Below are 16,078 nucleotides of genomic sequence, written 5' to 3'. Positions count from 1 at the left end.
TTGAAATTATAACCCGAAAAATGCGAATTCCTACGCAAGAAAGTGATGTATCTGGGCCATATAATTTCGAAAAACGGAATAGCCCCTGACCCATCTAAACTATTGGCGATATAAAATTTTCCGACGCCAACCAAAGTAAAAGATATACAGTCATTCATCGGACTGGCAGGATATTACAGAAGATTTATAGATTTTTCGCAGATAGCAAACCCGTTGACGAAGCTCACGAAGAAAACGGAAAAATTCACATGGGCCGTCGAACAACAGAACGCTTTCGCCAGATTGAAAGAAAAACTAAGTACCGCACCGGTACTCAAATTTCCAGATTTTACGGAAGAATTTAATGTGACTACCGACGCTTCGGACTACGCAATCGGAGCTGTGTTATCGCAGGGGCCGGTAGGCAGAGACCGCCCCGTCGCATACGCGAGCCGAGTCTTAAATCGCGCCGAGCAAAATTATAATACTACGGAGAAAGAGCTACTAGCGATAGTATGGGCCGTGAAACATTTCCGACCCTATATATACGGCACAAAATTTAAAATCATTACCGATCATAAGCCGTTAATCTGGTTGTTTAACGTAAACAACCCCGGTCCTCGATTAATCCGATGGAAATTAAAATTGAAAGAATATGAGTATGAGATCATACACAAAGCTGGACGAGCAAACGCCGACGCACTAAGTCGCCACGTAACGCGAGACGCCGACGAGCAAGAGAGAGAGAAAATCTTCACCGTCGAAAGCAACGTGATAAACGATATCAGCAGCGAAAAAGATATCAAGCAAGAGGAAGTGAGCATTGATGCAAAAGAGAAAGCATATATCGAAGAGGAAAAACGACAGATATTATATGAATATCACGATGCTCCCACGGACACCAAGGAATAGAAAGAACAATAAAGAGAATACGCCTAAGACACAACTGGACTGGCCTAACAAAGGATGTCGAGAATTACATTAAAAAATGCACGACATGCCAGCGAAATAAATTATCGCGTCGAACGAAACCACCTCTTGTTATCACCGATACGTCGAGCAAGCCATTCGAAAATGCGCATTAGATATAGTAGGACCGTTAACAATAACGAATAATGACAATAAATATTTATTAACATTTCAAGACAGTTTAACGAAATTTAGCAAGGCAATACCGATTCCGAATTAAGAGGCAAACACCATAAGTAAAGAATTCGCGACCAACATTATACTAGAATATGGAATACCGGATAAAATATTGACAGATCAAGGCACGAATTTTATGAGTGACATATTCAAAAATATCTGTAAACTACTAAAAATAAATAAAATACAAATTACAGCCTATCACCCCGAGAGCAACGGCGCACTAGAAAGGTCGCGTCGAACTCTAGCAAAATATCTAAGACATTACATAAATAACGACCAAACGAATTGGGACGAATGGATCCCATTCGCGATGTTTACTTATAATACGACTCCACACACAGCAACGGGATACACTCCGTTCGAATTAGTGTACAGACATCAAGCAGAGATACCTACGGCCCTGACGAAACCGCCTAAACCGACGTACAATTACGCGCAAGAATTAAAGGAACGGCTACGGGCAACGAATCAAATAGCGAAAGAAAACATTAAAGAGGAAAAAATAAAGTCGAAGAAAAATTATGACAAAAGTTGACCAAAGAAACGAGCTTAAGAGTAGGAGACAAAATGCTAGTGCACGACGAAACGTTACGACGAGGGAGATCGAAAAAACTCGAATCGTTATGGACAGGACCATACGTAATTATCGAAAAACACTCTGACTTGAACTATACAGTAAAGAAAGGGCGAAAATTAATCCGCATATACGTAAATAGACTCAAACCATTCATAGACGCGTAACCATCGAGGAAGAGAAAATATAACGTGCAACAATAAAATATACATATACAAGTATATATATATATATATATATATGTACAAATATTCACGTCGCCACTTACCTTAAGCACCCGGTGCCGTAATACGATACCACCCGACGATCTCGCCAGGATCGACGAAGGTCTCCTCCCTCCAAAGGGCCAACAGCAGCTCCTCCTTTTCATCCCTCCGGGCCTCAATGATCTCGCGCAACCGATACCACAGTATATCCAGTAGCGCAACTCTCCCGAGTTTTTGTTGGCCAAAATGGAGTGCGCATGCGTGAAATAAGCGAGTTGCCCAGTAATGACATCTGATCTTCTCTTTCGCTTATTATTGTTTTCTACTGTTGTTCGTTCTCTCTCTTACTCATTGATACATGTAGCAATATATAATAACTCAAAATAATATATGTTAATAAATAATATATAGAGAAATAACTTGTTAACAATAATTGTTAATTAATAATTGTAATTTTCGAGGGTCAATTTTATGAGCAGATTTTTGGTAGCCCTATGAGGTCCCCCTTGTCTTCAATATTGGCTGACTTAGTCATGGATGACCTGGAGACATACTGTCTGAGCTCGTTGAATCCTTCCATTTCTGTATACTACAGATATGTTGACGACATTTCTGCAATCGTACCGCGTGACTGTGTCGACAGCATCGTTTCAATGTTCAATAGTTACCATAGTAGACTACAATTCACTCACGAGATTGAAAATAATAATAGCATTAATTTTTTGGACATATCGGTCAATCGTATTGGTAATGTTTTGGTTACTAATTGGTGCAAAAAATCTACTTTTTCGGGTAGATATATCAATTTTCTCTCCAATCATCCTACCAAATATAAAATAAATACCATCTTTAGTCTGGTTGATCGGGCCATTTTACTTTTTGACAAACAATACCACGAGTGCAACATTAAAATTGTTAAGGACATTTTGACTAATAATTGTTTTCCATCACAATTTATTAATAACTTTGTAAATAAAAGGTTGAGAATTCTCAACGCTCGCATGCTACCAGAGACATCGGTCCGTAACTCGAATAACATTGATGTCAAATCCGTTGTCTCAATTCCATATATCAAACATCTTAGCGAAAATTTAAGGCGCGAACTAAAAAAGTGCGGTCTTAATATTGTTTACAAATCAACCAAAAAATTAGACGTGCTAATAAAGCTTGGTAAAGACAAATTTAGCAACACCGAAAAAAAACAGGTCGTCTACCAGATTGGTTGTATTAATTGCAACGCTTCTTACATTGGTCAAACTAAAAGACATTTAGGAGTGCGTATAAAAGAACATAATAATGACATAAAAAAACATGTTAGTAACCATAGCGTCGTCAGTAAATAGAAGCGAATTTGGACATGATTTTGATTGGAAAAACCCAAAAATTTTGCATGCGGAGAGGCATTTGAGAAAGAGAGAGATAGCAGAAATGTTTTACATTAAAATGACAGACAACACAATTAACCTTCAAAAAGATACAGAAAACCTTAATCCTATCTACGACACAATAATAAAGTCAGTATGATCCCTCTCTTTCTCTAGTGAACATCTCATAAGAGATGTGGACTTGCGAAGAAGCATCAAATCGCTTGCTTTAAGTTTTCGCTTCTAGTAATAATGTGTTGTGCCTCCGAGAGGGGGCACAGGATTTTGTGGGATCGTGCAGGGATGCCGGAGATACGGCGGCCTGTTGCCTCCTCTTATTTACTCTCCTTTACGTCTTTCTCCAAATTTATCTCTTTTTATTGGCACAATTTAACTTCTATAATCTCTAAATAACTAATAATAAACGATCCATCAATTAAAATCAATAGCGTGTTGTTTGTCACTGCTCCCTGCGGATGTTATCTTACTCGCGCTTACTGACGGTTAAAGTGAGATAGCGGTATCTCCAGTATACAGGTCGTTCAGATAGTCTGATACGCGTCGACTTATCTCCGGCGCACGTGTATCTTTTCGTTATTCGTGTATTTCGGTCTATTTAATAACTGCCCGTGACGATTATTACTCGTTAGGATCTAATCAACGACTGCCCGTCGCTTCATCGCGGCGGGTGCTGTTCTTCCCTCCGAACTGCATAGTTTTTCGGAGGGGATCCCTTAGCAACATGACCAAATATGGTTATGTTGCTGAATTTGCAGGTTCGCGTTTTAGTGCAGGCGAGGAAGTTCAAAGTCAAATTTCCTCGATTGTACTTTTTGCAATTCGGCGACACCTTTCCGGTGCGTCTCCGAGAGCGCTTTCCGGTCTCGTGTTCGCGCTCGGTCTCGGGCGCGCGTGGCTCGCTGCATCAGCGGCTCGCGCGATTATCGCTTCGGTCGCGATGCATTCCTGCATCATTATAATTTATATATGTATATATATTGTTATAGCCCCAGAAAAGGCTACAGATTTAATGAATATATATATACATACATATAATTATATTGATGCAGGAATGCATCGCGAGCGAAACGATAATCGCGCGAGCCGCTGACGCAGCGAGCCACGCGCGCCCGAGACCGAGCGCGAACGCGAAACCGGAAAGCGCTCTCGAAGACGCACCGGAAAGGTGTCGCCGAATTGCTAAAAGTACAAGCGAGGAAATTCGACTTTGAACTTCCTCGCCTGCACTAAAACGCGAATTCAGCAACATAACCATATTTGGTCATGTTGCTAAGGGACCCCCTCCAAAAAACCATGCAATTCGGAGGGAAGCTCAGCACCCGCCGCGATGAAGTGACGGGCAGTCGTTGATCAGATCCTAAAGAGGAATAATCATCACGGACAGTTATTAAATAGAACGAGACACACGAATAACTAAGAGATATACGCGCGCCTGACGCGTATCAGACTACCTGTACGACAGAGTATACGAGAGATACCGCTCTCTCCCTTTAACCGATAATACACACGAGTGTAAATACGTACGCTGGGAGCAGTGACAAAATACCAACCCATTGATTATATTTAACTGTTATTTATTATAAAAACGAAGAAAGCAAGCAATTAAAAAATATTATTAAAATAAAAGGAGGCCACTGCCCGCCGTATCCCCGGCCTTCCCTGAACGAATCCCGAAAAATCCTGTGCCCCCTCCTGGAGGCACAACAATATATATATTCATTTATTAAATATATAGCCTTTTCTGGGGCTATAATAAATGATTATTTGTGTAGTGCTTAATTGACATACCTCAGGTAATAATTTTGTTTTTTGTTCGCATTGTTTGCGGTTTATAACGGTGCATTAGCTGCACGTATATTGCTTTTATATTTGACAACTTCGATATATTTTTTTGTAGAACTTGTACATCTGAAGAAGACCCAAACCAAGGGTCGAAACGTAATGTAATATTTTATAAATATTCAAATAAATATTCCTTGCCAGTCAGGTTGACGGTTAAGATTTTTTTCATTTTTTAAAAATACTACTGGCGATTAGTAATATTTCTACCTTCTTCTGAATAATTGTAATATTTTTAAAATAAAATAACATTTAAATTTAAATGTTAATTATATTATAATTATATACAATTGTAATTTTTCTAACAATTATGATTTTCTTTAACACTACATTTAATATTTTAAAAATAATTTATAATTTACTTTTTCTTTTATTTTTGCTATATTTTTATATATATTAATTATTTTACATATATGTCAATATAACAATTAACTATATTTCTTTCATATATCTTTTATTTTTGTAATTTTTTCTTTTGTAAATATATTATTAACAATTTATTTCTTTATATATTATTATTTAACATATTATTTTGAGTTATTGTATATTGTTATATGTATCAATGAGTGAGAGAGAGAACGAACAAAGTAGAAAACAAGAATAAGCGAAAGAGAAGATCAGATGGCGTTACTGGGCAACTCGCTTATTTCGCGCATGCGCATTCCATTTTGGCCAACACTAACTTCAAAGGTGCCGACAGAGAGTTGCGCTACTGGATATACTGTGCCGGTACTACCGATCACGAAAGAAGGGCATCACTTCACGCACCGACCGCGTGCCGCTGGCTACGTCAAGCGAAATTCGAAGCGAGTAAGACTCCGCACTGCGGAAGACCGCTTCCATAGCACGAGTTACGGGCCCACTGGGGAGATCCGGCCCCATGATAGGATCCCGAAAATACTTTCCGCAATATACCGGATGCAGATGACAGGGGAACAACTCCCCGCACCGCAAACAGTCAACCGATCAATGTCGCCTCATCACGATTTTCAAGAAAAAAAAACACACACAGGTAGGTCAGAAAATAAAAGCACAACACGGTAGCACTGTGGAAGACGAACGCAGTTTGACGCGCAAAAGAAAATTAAAATATAACGTACCCGACCCAGACCTCCGCGTAAGAAATTAAAACCGTCCTCAACGATAAAAAAATTGCAACATAAGGACTAAGGTGACGTTCACGAGAATTAAAAATAAAATGAAATATAATATAACATTACAGATACCTCACCTACGGGATTAGCGCAAACCTCGCAGAGACAGAAAATGCAAGCGACACTTATGAAATACAAGAATTCAAATATAATCCCGAATTGTATTTCGAGAAGATAGGCCGCCTGCACCAAGTGAAGAAGACGTGGAAGTTATTTATCAAATTAGACCTCGATCAAATTAATGGAAAATTTTGGCAAATAAAAACATAGACAGAACAAACTGATGCAATATGCATAAGGATGGTATTCGAAAATACAAATAGAAAAACTTGCCATAACTTAAACGAAATAGTAAAGAAAGACACAAAACAGCTGACGAGACTGATAACGAACATAAATACCCTATATACGTCACAGACAAACAAACGCAGAGGACTGTTCGATGGAAACGGAACAGTAGCAAAAACTCTTTTTGGTATAATGGACGCTAACGATAAAAAACTCATTGACGAACAAATACACCTACTACAAAACACACAACACACGGTACAACACACGATGAAAAACCAATTACAAATTTTAAACTCAACAATTATACAGAAGGTATATTTATTAAGTGACCAGACTGGCACAATTAAGCTTATATTCATTTATTCGTTAAAACAAGCTTCTCATAATAACGACGATATTTCGACCTTTGATTTAGATTCTTATCAAGTCTAAAATTTAGAAATTGAAAATTTTGCGTAAGAATTTGACGTCGTACAATATTGCAAACTTAAATAAGTATCGAGTTATTTGTTATAATTAATCAAAGTATAAAACGAAAAATCGTAACTACCCATACCTTTTCAGACGATAAACAATAATTATTACATAGTTATCTATTATACATCACAAGCACACGTCAGAAAACCGACTGAGATCTCCTTCAAAAACAGTGACAATCAAACAAACAGAGATCGATTGTCATTAAAAATATTTCAAAATATTGTTGTAAATTGGGTTTTAATTTTCCGTGTCTATTTTTAAATTAATTGTATTTTCATGAATTTTAATGAAAAACATCTCAGCAATTTCTCTTTTTTTGATGTGCTTTTCGCAATCTAGTATTGTCGATTTTGACCAATTAAAGTCATGCAAGTAATCAATTCTATGTTTGCTAATGACCGACTGATTACTTACATGCTTTTTTATGTTACTCATATGCTCTCTTATGAGTGTGTTTAAGTGTCTTTTGGTCCTATGTACGTTGCGTCACAGTTACCGCAGTCAATTTTGTAAACAATCTCCGTCCTGTCGAGTATATGGTGTCTATCTTTACCACATTTAATTAATACGTTAAATTTTTTTGGTATTGTATAAATAATTTTAAGGCCCGAGCGTGCGACCGCTTTGCCTATGTCCTTGTTCAAACCTTTCACAAAAGATAACAAAATGCAGGAGGAGATGTCGAACGTCATAGGGCCTCCATCAGCATTCACATCCTTTCTTTGTTGTTTAAGAGTGCATAATCTTTTGTGTACAAATCGATCGACAGTATGCGCGGCGTAACAGTTGTTTTTTAAAATCTGTTTTACAGTCTGAACATTCTTTATGTGAAAACGTTCGTCAGATAATAAAATAGCGTGGTCTACTTAGGCTATTAATCGTATTGATTTTATGTTTTAATTGGTGGCTGGAAAAATAATTCAAGTATCTGCCCGAACATGCAGGTTTTTGAAACCAGTTAGTAATGAATTTCCCGTTACACCTGAAGACTGTAGTATTTAAAAAGTTCAAGATATTAACTTCTATTTCATATGTAAATTGTAAGCGCCGATGATAGCTGTTAAACGTGTTATAGCCCCAGAAAAGGCTATATATCTAATTAATGAATATATATATATATATATATACATATAATTATATTGATGCAGGAATGCATCGCGACCGAAGCGATAATCGCGCGAGCCGCTGACGCAGCGAGCCACGCGCGCCCGAAACCGAGCGCGAACGCGAAACCGGAAAGCGCTCTCGGAGACGCACCGGAAAGGTGTCGCCGAATTGCTAAAAGTACAAGCGAGAAAATTCGACTTTAAACTTCCTCGCCTGCACTAAAACGCGAATTCAGCAACATAACCATATTTGGTCATGTTGCTAAGGGACCCCCTCCGAAAAACCATGCAGTTCGGAGGGAAGCTCAGCACCCGCCGCGATGAAGCGACGGGCAGTCGTTGATTAGAACCTAACGAGTAATAATCGTCACGGGCAGCTGTTGACCAGATTCAACAGTCATACACGAATAACTAAGAGATATACGCGCGCCGGAGATAAGTCGACGCGTATCAGACTACCTGTGCGACAGAGCATACGAGAGATACCGCTTTCTCACTTTAACCGATAATAAACGCGAGTGACATAACGTTCGCTGGGAGCAGTGACTAAATAACGTACCATAGACTTAATTAAAATGTTATTTATTGTTTACAAATAAAGAGGATAATAAAAAAGCGAATACACGATATTGAAAAAGAGAGAAATTAAAATAAAATGAGGCCACTGCCCGCCGTATCCCCGGCCTTCCCTGAACGATCCCGAAAAAATCCTGTGCCCCCTCTCGGAGGCACAACAATTTTGGTGGCAGCGGTGGGATCCAGGGAACACCCCCGGTGGATGTCAAGGAGTTGGCACCTCGACCGTCGTGCAAGACCTGCAATAAAATACAAAGTGCGTAAACAGGCAGGCACGTCAGAAAGTTAGCAAACACTGACGGACATCAAGAAGCCAAGAAAAAACTACATGCAGAGCAGACGACTACGGGCTACGAGATAAACAGAGCATCGCAGGATTGGAGCAAGGACGCGAGCCGCCAAGCCGCCCGACCTACGACAACTCTATCGACGACGCATCGCCGCCGGAACGCGACCGCCAGCCTTATCAGCCGCCGAGCGAAGGACGCAACGTCAGCGAGAACCGAGCGAATATGCGAGCGATACTACTACTGTAAGTTCGAACCAAATTAATTTTAATTAAATTTGCGTGAATGTCGGAAGGAAGAAACGTACCGAAACCGATAGCAAATAAGTCGTGGTTGCTTAGCGAACGAGCAAATCGAGCTATAAAATATTGCGAATTAAGTCCCGCGAGTGTAGCCGTAGAAGCGCTCCGAGACATACGCGATAGTGTCCGACGGAACCTCGAAACTCGATACTCGAGTGATAGTGACACAGGGCTACCGAGCAATGTTATAACAGAATTTCCATTTACGAGTTTCGACGCGAGTCTTGTTGAAAATAATCCGACTGACCCCACTGACGATTTACACGACTCAACCAGACGAACGAGACCGTATCTTAGTCGAACTTCAAGCCAGGTATCACTCCGGCGAGAATTTTCATTGACATCTTACGAGAGCGAGATTTTTGATCCCGAAGAAATCTACGCACGAACGCGCGAGATGGCAGAAGCTCAAAATCCCTGCGCGTCTACGTCCGCAAACGTGTCTAATGACGCGGTAGACGACGAGATCGCACGATTGCGACGAACAATTAATTAACCGATACAACCGCGAGAAGAATCGACAAACGACTCTACGTCCGCAATGTTAAGAGAAATGCGCTACGCAATATAATTCTTAACAGAGCAAGTAGCTCAACTACAGCAACGCGATCAAAATACAAGCCGCCGAGAAGAACTTTCCGAAAGCATATATTACGGACGGACCGATCGCGACGTTAGAAACCGACGTAGTATGACACCCAATTTCCTGACGTTAAAGGAAGCGAGACAAATGATTCCGGAATTTGACGGAATGTCGCAACACAAGTTACAAGATTTCTTGAATTCATGCACATACGCAATACAAAATACAAATCCGGCAAACGAAGAATCTCTTATGCAGGCGATATTATATACAAAGTTACGCGGAAGAGCGCGACAAGATTTTGAAACGCGCGATATACGCACTTTCGATGAATTTCGGACGCAACTCGAAGCTTGTTATCAAACGAAACAAAGCACGACACACTTGCAAGTCGAATTTAATTCATTAAAGCAAAAAACAAGCGAAACCGCCTACGCGTTTGGCAGCGAGTCGATCTAGTAGCTATGAAATTATATGACTCTATGACCGAAGGAAAAGAGCATACTCTAGAACAAAAACGCACTATTCAGCAAACTATCAGAGACCAAGCGTTAATTAATTATCAAATCGGACTACGCGACGACTTGAAAGTACTCGTACGGTCACAACGCTTCTCGACATTGCAAGAGGCGATAAACGGCGCGAGCTCGGAAGAAAAACTTATCAAGCCGATGGGAGCGAGAACAAACAGTTATCAAAATAAAAATAAACTCGACTCGAATTACTCGCGACCGCCTCGAGATACTAATGCAACATGTTTTAAATGCGGCAAGATAGGACATTATGGACGAGATTGTCGAATGAGCAGATACGCTCTGCCGAAACCCGAAAGACCACGCGTCAATGTGGTAGAAAAATTTTGCTAGTATTGTAGAAAGCGCGGACATAATCGCGACAAGTGTTGGTCTTTAAACTGTTGACCGCAAGGAAAACCACAGGATCGAAAAAACCCGAATAACGCGAATAAATCGAGCGATATTCAAAATAATTCAAAAGGAACGCGTTATAAGACGCGAGGAAAGAGTTCCGACTCCGAGCGTAGTAACGACGAAGAAGAAAGAAGCGATAGTAAGGCAAAGCGCACGCTGGAATATCAGGTGACACACGTACGACAGACGCGAGATAAACAAGGACTCGACGTCGTAACGATGCCCATACGCGAAACGAAGACAGGGCGCATAAACATGCTATACGATTCCGGTGCGACCATATCACTAATAAAAGTAAACATTTAAAAGGCGAAACATTGATATACAATAAAAAATTAGCGTTAATAGGAATAACCGGACACAAAGTATATATAATAGGGAAGATGCATGCAACAATTAATCTAACCGGACAAGACATTAAACATGCAATTTACGTAGTAAAAGACGACTTCCGCATGGAATACGACGGGATACTAGGAATCGATTTCCTAAGGAAGCAAAAGGTATCCTGCGATTACAAAAATAAAGAGTTAAAAATCGGTACGGATGTACTCAAGATGCAACCATATAATAAAATTATCTTGAAACCACGCAGTGAAACCATCGTGCAAGCCGCGACTAATCGAAACGAAACGGGAATAGTACGCGCGAAAGAAACAGCCCCTGGAATATATATAGAAAGATGTCTGGTAGAACCGAAAAATTTTCTCTGCCCAATCAGCGTTATCAACACAACAGACGAGACTATTGAGATACGTACACCTGTTGTAACTATAGACGACATCGATAAAGATAACCCGCACGGTATCTATACAATAGCCGTGGGGACGGACGATAAAAATACCCCACGTAACGAGCGCATCTGACAATTGTTGCGAACACAGCATCTCAACTCTGAAGAACGACAGGCACTCTCAAGAATATGTGATGAATATAGCGACATATTTCACCTGAATGGAGAACCACTGTCGTGCACTGCGACGGTAGCACACGAGATAAATACGCACATAGACGCCTCAACGGTAAATGTAAGACCGTATCGCCTTCCGGAGAAACATAAGACGGAAGTAAATAAACAAGTGCAATAAATGTTGGAAGACGGAATAATTCGTACCAGCGCGAGTCAATGGAATGCTCCGCTATTAGTAGTACCAAAAAAGACCGACGTATCAGGTAAACCGAAACTTCGAATAGTTATAGACTTTCGAAAGCTCAACGACTTGACGATCGGCGATTCCTTCCCTCTGCCTAATATTACGGATATACTGGACCAGCTGGGAAACGCAAAATACTTCACAACATTAGATCTAGCATCTGGATATCATCAAATACCAATGGCCGAAAAGGACAAGCCTAAAACTGTCTTTTCAACTCCGTATGGACATTACGAGTTCAACCGAATGCCCTTTGGATTGAAAAACGCACCGGCGACATTTCAGAGATTAATGAACTCTGTATTGACAGGAATACAAGGACTCAAATGCCTGGTCTATCTAGACGACATCGTCATTTACGGAGCAAGCCTCGAAGATCATAACAAGCGACTCAAGGAAGTGCTGCAACGACTTCGAACTAATAATTTAAAATTACAGCCGGATAAATGCGAATTCCTACGCAAAGAAGTAATGTACTTGGGCCATATAATATCAGAACATGGAATATCTCCTGACCCGTCTAAACTAACAGCGGTAAGAGATTTCCCGACGCCAAAAAAGGTGAAAGATATCCAATCATTTATAGGTCTAGCCGGTTATTATCGAAGATTCATAGAAGATTTCTCGAAAATAGCTAAACCATTAACGAAATTGACAAAGAAAAACGAAAAATTTGTGTGGACCGCAGAGCAACAAAATGCTTTCGAAGTACTTAAAAATAAATTAATAACGGCACCCGTATTAAAATATCCAGATTTCGCTGAACAATTTAATATAACTACAGACGCATCCGACTACGCGATCGGAGCGGTCTTATCGCAAGGAAAGATAGGCAGCGACCGACCGATAGCTTACGCCAGCCGAGTACTGAACCGCGCGGAACAGAACTATAGCACTACCGAAAAGGAACTATTAGCTATTGTATGGGCTGGAAAGCATTTCAGACCCTACGTGTACGGAACACAATTTAAGGTCATTACAGATCACAAACCTCTAATATGGTTATTTAACGTGAACGATCCAGGATCACGATTAATTCGATGGCGAATAAAATTAGAAGAGTACGATTATGAGATAATACATAAGGCCGGACGTGCGAACGCGAACGCCAATGCGCTAAGCCGCAACGTAACGCGAGACGACGACGAGCAAGAGAGAGAAAAGATTCTCACCGCCGAAGACGAAGAGATGAACGATATCAGCAGCGAAGAAAGAGATAAAGAAGAGGACGAGAAAGATAGCAACGATGCGACACGTGCCTATAGCGCAGATGAAAAGAAACAAATATTATATGAATATCATGATGCACCCACAGGAGGACACCAAGGTATCGAGAGGACGATAAACAGAATTCGCCTCACGCACAATTGGACCGGGTTAACAAAAGACGTCGAACGATACATTAAAAAATGTAACACTTGCCAAAAAAATAAATTATTGCGACGATTTAAAGCACCCCTCGTTATCATCGATACACCGAGTAAACCGTTCGAAAAATGTGCATTAGATATAGTCGGTCCATTAACGATAACTAATACCGGAAATAAATACTTACTAACTTTTCAAGATAGTTTGACAAAATTTAGTAAAGCAATACCGATACCAAATCAAGAAGCAAACACCGTGAGTAAAAAATTTACCACGAAAATAATTTTAGAATACGGAATACCGGAAAAAATTTTAACCGATCAAGGCACAAATTTTTTAAGCGAAATATTTAAAAATACGTGTAAATTATTAAAAATAAATAAAATTCAGACGACCGCGTATCATCCTGAAAGTAACGGCGCGTTAGAACGATCGCACAGAACATTAACAGAATATCTACGACATTATATTAATAATGATCAGACTGACTGGGACGAATGGATTCCGTTCGCGATGTTCACCTACAACACTACGCCACATACAGCTACAGGATACACGCCCTTCGAGCTAGTATACGGACACCAAGCCGAAATACCGACAGCATTAACGAAACCACCACAACCGACATACAACTATGACGATTACGCGCAAGAGCTAAAAGAAAGACTACACGCCACGAATCAAGTTGCAAAAGAAAATCTCACAGAGAAAAAACTAAAATCGAAGGAACACTACGATCGAACCGCAAAAGAAACAAAATTTAAAATCGGCGATAAAGTACTCATTTACGATGAAACGCTACGACGCGGAAGATCGAAAAAACTCGAATCTCTGGATCGGACCGTACATAATAATCGAAAAGCATTCGAATATCAACTACACGGTAAAGAAAGGAAGGAAAAGCACCCGCTTACACGCAAACAAGCTTAAGCCATATATAGAAAACTAGTACTCACCTTCTTCAAGGATCCGTGTCCTAGTCCTCCTCCTCCTCCCCCCGGCGACATCTCAGCTCGAAGAAGTCAAATTGGTCGTGGACCTTCATCAACTCCACGCGGACGGGATGCATCGGGTCTAGGGCGGGCACCACTGCCCGCACAAACCTCACACCGGGTGTTGTAAACGTAACGCGGAGGGACAATGTGCCCCCCGCGACCCGGGAACTTCGGAGAACGGCGCTCCGCGCCCGCACTACGAGGTCCACAGGCGGCGGTAGACCCACAACCGGTAGGCGACCCCGAAAACAATCGCGGCAGATATCGGGATGAATACCATCTCGATATCCATCGCACTGGCGACAAATCGGCAGGCTCCATTGAAGCAAGAATCGCAGCATCTTAATGATCTGCCTCAAACAAAAGTCGTTAAGAGACTAAACCAACATTATAATATTACCGGTGTATCACCCGCTGGATTAGCGCGAACCCCGCGAAGTCAGAGAAGGCGAGCGACACCCAAGAGATAAAATATAATAAAATAAAATATAATATGATATTACAGGACATTCGCCTGCTGGATCAGCAAAGGTCACACGAAAGACGACGAAACGAATCTTTCATACCAGATACAAGAATTTAAACATAACCCAGGGTTATTCTTCGAAGAAATCGGACAAATCCACTACGCAAAAGAAAACTGGAAACTAGTAATAAAATTAGACTTATCAAACTTAGACGAAAGATACGAGCAAATAAACGAATATTTAAAACAGACCGAAAGATTATGCGAAACTATGAAATTTCACACTCATTATCTTCGAGATACATGTGTGAACCTAGACATTCTAACAAAAAGAGAAGCAAAATATTTAAAAAATGTCATAATACAAATTAAAACAATATACAAAAAAACAGACAAATAAACGACGAGGTCTCATAGACGGAATAGGTTCCTTATCAAAGTCTTTATTTGACACAATGGACGTTAACGACGAAAAACGAATTAACAAACAACTTAACATATTAGAAAACAGTCAAAAAACAATACAGCATGCCGTACAAAATCAAATTAAAATAATAAATACAACTATCGGGCATATTGATAAAATCGAAAATACAATACAACGTAACGAATACCTCTTACAGAAACGAGTAAATGAATATATAGAACGCAGTGAGATAAACGAACATTTTACCATAATTACCGCAGTAATAGCAGAATTAATACGCGACGCGGATAACATTATAGAATATCTAACATATACAAAAAATGGAGCAATGCATCCGAGATTAACACTGATAGATAGCATAATAACACATTTAAAGGAAGCAACACAGCAGTTGCCACAAGGACTGTACTTCCCTTTTCAAGTACACACCGAAGATTGGTTTACTATAGAAAAATACGCGAAAATAAGCGCATTCAGCGATAAAGCAATTATTTATACCATTCTAATCTTCCCATTAATTGCGCAACCGAGCTATACCATAATGAATGTAATTGCGTTACCTGTATTCAGTTATAACAATATATTCGCAGTAACAGAAATTAACAATAAAATAATTGCGGTAGACAAAGAAAAACTAACATACGTTATAGTAACAGAAAAAGATTTAAAAGATTATATTAACATTAACTCACAATACACATGTGAGCATGCGACACCGACATATAGAGTAAATTTAAATGCACCATGCGAAATACAAATTTATACACAGCAGCGTCAACGTAACTGTAAGACGAAATACATTATATCAATGCGTACCACATGGATCGC

This window comes from Anoplolepis gracilipes, chromosome 13, assembly GCF_047496725.1.
Source record: "Anoplolepis gracilipes chromosome 13, ASM4749672v1, whole genome shotgun sequence".
Classification (NCBI taxonomy): Eukaryota; Metazoa; Arthropoda; class Insecta; order Hymenoptera; family Formicidae; genus Anoplolepis; species Anoplolepis gracilipes.
The sequence above is the reverse complement of the archived record's forward strand: the minus strand, read 5'-3'. Positions refer to the sequence as shown.